A 6000-nucleotide genomic window follows, 5' to 3' on the forward strand; every position below is an offset into this window, starting at 1 on the left:
GGCTATCAGATCGTCACTGCGTGTCAGAGAGATTAAGAGCACACACTGAGACGAGAGAGGGATGTATCAACTTCCGTCTGATAAGGTCAAACTGGCGCGATCATAACCGGACACCGGACGCGCACATTTTAAAAGGCTACGTTTATTATAAATTTCCCCAAAATATGTTTAGACTTTATTCAAGCTGTTGAACTCAGAATGTAAAACAAATGTGTCTTGTAGCAAAGGTTGAAATCAGTATACCTAAACGATAATATACTTTTAATATAAAGCCTTGAAATGGCGCTCTGTGGCGCGGCAGGATTTAGAACAACTTCCTGAGTCGCCGCGGACAGGCGCCGAATGCCGCCACCGGTGTGTGTACACTCATTGAAAACAATGTGTTCGAATTTTAAAGACGTGGCGCTCCGCCGAGCACCGCCGAGCTCCGCGTCCGGTGTGCGACCCCCTTCAGAGATGTGACCTTTTTTAACTATAAATCATTTAGTTAAAAACTGTTCTCCCTAGCAAATAAGCATTTTTTCAAGCGTATGGCTGTTTGATAGCTGTTTGATTTCAGATCGCGTGTCAAACTGCTGAAATCACGTGACATTGGCGATCCGAATCATTGATCAATTCGCTGATTCATAACCGTTTGAATCTTTATTTGAGGTTTGAACACAAACAAGGAAGAGAAGGCAATGCTGAATTAAGTCGTAGTTTTTGTTATTTTTGGACCAAAATGTATTTTTGATGCTTTAAGAGATTCTAATTAACCCACTGATGTCTCATATGGACTACTTTGCATACGCTCTCAGACTAAATATAAAATATCTTAAACTGTGTCTGAAGATGAACGGAGGTCTTACGGGTGTGGAACGACATTAGGGCGAGTCATTAAAGGCGGGGTGAAACACTGAGTTTCAGTCAATCTCATGTCAATCTTGAGTACCTATAGAGTAGGGCTGGGCGATATGGAGCAAAAAATATATCTCGATATATTTTGCTATATCTCGATATACGATATATATCTCGATATCTTTACAGGAAAAACAACCCCCTAAAAACTACAGCAAAAACAAATATGCCAAATACCACAAAAACTTTTTTTTTTTAAATTGAAGTGCAAAGAGGTAGTCAAGTGCTTTTGCGACATTTAAAAAAAATAAAAAAACTCCCTGATTACATAAATAATAATAATTTAACTGTAAAAGAAAATAAATAATATTGCCTTCTTTTCATTTATTTCATGCTTTCAAAAGATGAATCAAAGACTCCCTTTTTTACAATTAAAGTAAACAGTAAGCATTTTGCAGAAAGATGGGGGCATGACTGAGATATAATTAAACTGATTTTGTCATAACACCATTTCCTGTTAAATTTGTATCAAAATTCAAACAGTGATGTTTGTCATGAGTTTGACAAAATTCAAACTCATCATGCAGATCATGTAGGCTACACATGAGCTGAATTTCACTTCTTTTCCAGTTACAGAACGAAATATGAATGTCAGAAGGTAGGTTATATGATAATATGATACAGTAACTTACAGAAGAGCACTGTGTCTCAGGACACCCGGGATGTCGCGTTTTTCACTCTTGGTTAAAACGTGAATAGACCTATTCATCATAATCCCGTGATTAAGCTGACAAAATAATAATAGTAATGATATTGCAATACTTTTTAAATGTTTTCAAATGATATGCGATCATTTTGACATTTTAACCGAAAACTATGCGATCAGTTAGACACAGATCATAAACTGGTATGATTGCGACCGCGTCTCGCACCAGTAGTGTCAATCACCTGACTGTGGGTGAAACGTGCGATTTGAACTATGATGAACATTAATATTTCTTTATGAATTTTAGCAAGCAGTTGTGTTAGAAGGAAAACATGGTCTCTAAACTGAGTCCTGAACAACGTGCGCGCTTGTCAACATGATAACTAATCCTCACCTGGTTGTGGAAGCAGCCGTGATCAATGAGACAACACGCGAGGGGAGGGGGAACAAAAGCAAGAGGCGGGAGGCGCGCGAGGCTCCGCGAGCACAACACAGAGAAGTGGCGGAATCAGAATTTAATATAAACAATATATCGATATATACGATATGTCCAAATCCATATCGAGCTGAAAAAATATCTCGATATATTTTAAATATCGAGATATCGCCCACCCCTACTATAGAGTAGTATTAGCCTTGAAATCTAGACGCACCCTAGCGGCAGCAACTTTAATTTGCCCGCAAGTGTCGTCTAGGAACTCTCAATACACATCTGAGCTGTATTCCTCACAATCTGGACGGGCCAATCACATCATGTATAGAGTCGGCGGGCGGGGCCATAATGACGACGGCCGAGTTGCGTTTGCGTGACTCTAGTAAACACAGAAACTGGCGAACGGCCGCGGTCTTTTGAATCAGCTCTGACCGCGACTCTGGAAGACTTGGAGTTAAGCTTTTCTCTGAGAAAAGAACAAAGAGCGGCACTAAAGTCATTCTTAAAAAGGGAAGATGTGCTCGGAGTTTACCAGCAGCCATATCACCCTGTAGCCCAAGACTGGTTTCCCACTGAAGCTAAGCAGGGCTGAGCCTGATCAGTACCTGGATGGGAGACCAACTGGGAAAACCAGGTAGCTGCTGGTAGAGGTGTTAGTGAGGCCAGCAGGGGGCGCTCACCCTGTGGTCTGTGTGGGTCCTAACACCCCAGTATAGTGATGGGGACACTATACTGTCAAAAGAGCACCGTCTTTCGGATGAGACGTTAAACCGAGGTCCTGACTCTCTGTGGTCATTAAAAATCCCAGGATGTCTTTCGGAAAAATAGTAGGGGTGTAACCCCGGCATCCTGGCCAAATTTGCCCATTGGCCCCTGTCCATCATGGCCTCCTAATAATCCCCATATCCTTATTGGCTTCATCACTCGGTCTCCTCTCCACCAATCAGCTGGTGGGCGTTCTGGCGCAATATGACTGCCGTCGCATCATCCAGGTGGATGCTGCACATTGGTGGTGGTTGAGGAGATTCCCCCTTCTATGTAAAGGGCTTTGAGTGCCTTGAAAAGCACTATATAAATTGAACGCATTATTATTATTATGAACGCATTGTTTAGCCGACCGGATACGGCGAATGTTTAATCAGTCAGCGAGCTCTGCTTCACCTTCGTAGCTCTGGTTGGTGTAGCGCTATCCTATCGCGTGCAGAGGGAGTTTGAAAGACAACCGTTTATACCGCCCCTCTGATTGAGCCGTCAATGGTGAGTTTCCAGACCAAACATCTTGATGTGGGTCTGGCTTGTCAGGCTAGAGTAGTATTGCATCCTTCATATCTCTAAAAAAAATCTTTAGTTTTATTATATTTATAAGAGAAATATAGGCTGTACCGAGTCTTTCCGGAAAAAAAACGAGCGGCTGGAGGCGTATCGTGTGGGCGGAGCAAAAGAATCACGAGTGCGGAGCTACAGCACGAAAGCTTCTGAAAGCTGACATCGTCATGCGTGGAAAGGATGCGTGGCTATCAATCAGATTCAACTAATACATATATGATCCAGAATCAGATTCGGAGGATGAAATATATTGAACAGGAGAAACAGCAACAGCAGGACGTCCGTCTCAGTGGTATGGACTGTATTTAGGGGCCTGTCAACATTTGCGTTTATTTACTCGCAGTTTATGAGGACATGATTCGGTTTATGGACTATTGTATGCGACTAAACCTTAGCAGTAACAAGCAAAACGGTTTTGCACGTCAGACTAGTGTAACGTTATACAGAGAACAACAATAGAGTCCGTTAGCGCATTTGAATGACGAAGCACGCTTTGTGAGAACGTCCCCTAGCCTAGGTTTATGTTTGGGGTGGTTTTACAATAAACAAACTGACATATTAGTCAGCTAAACAAATGTATTTAAACACACACCATACATCGCATGCTCCATTGATAAATTAACTAACGTTATACATGATCGTGTCATTTACTGATGTTTACTTACGAAAGCCAACAGCACAGACATTTAAAGCAGTTTTACTCACCGGCTGCTTCCAAAGCAGGACCGAACCTTTATCGCTGGGACCGCTCCGTCAAAAACACACTTCTTTGGTATGATTTGGTGAAGTCCTGACAGCAGTGACCGTGGAGATCCACTATTGCGACGCGACTGAAGCGATGTTGTGACGCTTCTCGTCATTTCTGCGTTCAAATCGGTTCAAATGCAGCGCTGCCTTCCCAGAATGCTGTGCTGAAGCGTTGAAGTCGCTCGACGTCACCCATAGAAATAAAGTGGAGCGCGGCGCGACAGAAGTGTTCACGGACGAGTGGATCTGCACCTGACAGAGTGTTTATAAGGCGCAATTCCCCTCTCGCTCTAGTCACACGCGCGCGCACCCTACCGGGAGAAGAGCCCGTACGGCCCATACAAGGACCTTCCGCTCTGTCGACGTCAAGCCGACCCATACTCGAAAAAAACTCTGCGAAACTTGTGATAAACCGGAAGGAGTATTTTTGACACATAAGACACAGGAGAAGACACTTTTGACACTGGAGTATTTTTGACACCATAGCGATATAACATACATACATCCAAAAAATCAATTTACAACCACACAGAACAACCCTGACAAGCACCAAAACAACATAAAAATTAAATAACCACCCTAAAAAACTACAATTAGACCTAGAAACTGCTTAACAACCACATAGTAAGCTCATTACCGCTCAGAACACCTTAGCAACCACCCAGAACACGCTAGCAACTGCTTAACAACTACATAGTAAGCACTTTACCCCTCAGAACACCTTAGCAACCACTTAACAACCACCCAGAACATGCTAGCAACTGCTTAACAACCAACTAGTAAGTGCTTAACCCCTCAGAACACCTTAGCAACCACTTAACAACCACCCAGAACATGCTAGCAACAGCTTAACAACCAACTAATAAGTGCTTAACCCCTCAGAACACCTTAGCAACCACTTAACAACCACCCAGAGCATGCTAGCAACAGCTTAACAACCAACAAGTAAGTGCTTAACCCCTCAGAACACCTTAGCAACCACTTAACAACCACCCAGAACATGCTAGCAACAGCTTAACAACCAACTAATAAGTGCTTAACCCCTCAGAACACCTTAGCAACCACTTAACAACCACCCAGAGCATGCTAGCAACAGCTTAACAACCAACAAGTAAGTGCTTAACCCCTCAGAACACCTTAGCAACCACTTAACAACCACTCAGAACATGCTAGCAATTGCTTGACAACCGCACAGAGCAATCTAGAAACCACCTAACCAACCCTAGCTTATATTAATTCGCTGTTTTCTGTTGAAGCTTGGACAAAACATCCCTACACGTTATTTGTAGCGTGCAATGCAATTTATCTTTTGTAGCTATGTTTGATATAAACCCCTAAGCAACATTATCCATGTTTTAATACTAATAAAACATAGCAACCTCAAGTTAACCATGGTCTTGCTACACTAACCATAGTTTAACCATGGCGTTTTTTATTTATTTTTTAACTACGTCAGCTTTCAAATTCCGTCGATTTTATAACGAAATTCAAAGAATAATGTTGTTTTTGCGTGTGACAGATCGTAGCCTCAGTTCAAGCAGCACGTGAACGCGATCATCTCTGTCTCTATTTCAATTACTAGATAAAGCACTAAACAAACATGAATCAACAGCACCATAAGAAAATATGTGGAAATATACAGTATAACTTACCGAAATGTAATGCCCTTCAATCAGTGTTTTAAACGAGGACAGACGTCAACAAACTGCCACGTGTGACGCCAACATTTTCCTCAGGAAAGCCACAGCTCACAGTTCGCTAGAAAAAAAGCCTTTTGAGAAAAATATGCCCTAAATGGATTAAAATGAGATACGTCAACAAGTTTATTTTACATTAAAAATATACTTAAAAAAATTATTGGATATAATATATATAAAGAGCAGTTGATAGGCTAGCAATTAAATGTAATAGTTAATAATGAATTAAGTTGGCCTAGCTAATAAGTCTGATA

At 41.8% G+C, this 6000-nt stretch overlaps 1 protein-coding gene and 1 pseudogene across 2 annotated transcripts in view; one reads left to right on the forward strand and one right to left on the reverse strand.

The window, feature by feature from the left end:
* The window catches only part of LOC137050243 (uncharacterized), a 189858-nt gene extending 184064 nt beyond the window's left edge, over positions 1 to 5794 (reverse strand). For both annotated transcript variants that reach the window (XM_067428750.1, XM_067428749.1), the window contains exon 1: positions 5702 to 5794. The gene's annotated coding sequence lies outside the window, so the exon portion shown is untranslated. The remainder of the gene's footprint in view (positions 1 to 5701) is intronic.
* LOC137056839 (5S ribosomal RNA) lies at positions 2507 to 2623 on the forward strand (annotated as a pseudogene).
* Positions 5795 to 6000: the final 206 nt, after the last annotated feature.

Source organism: Pseudorasbora parva, chromosome 2 (assembly GCF_024679245.1).
Source record: "Pseudorasbora parva isolate DD20220531a chromosome 2, ASM2467924v1, whole genome shotgun sequence".
NCBI classification, from domain to species: domain Eukaryota; kingdom Metazoa; phylum Chordata; class Actinopteri; order Cypriniformes; family Gobionidae; genus Pseudorasbora; species Pseudorasbora parva.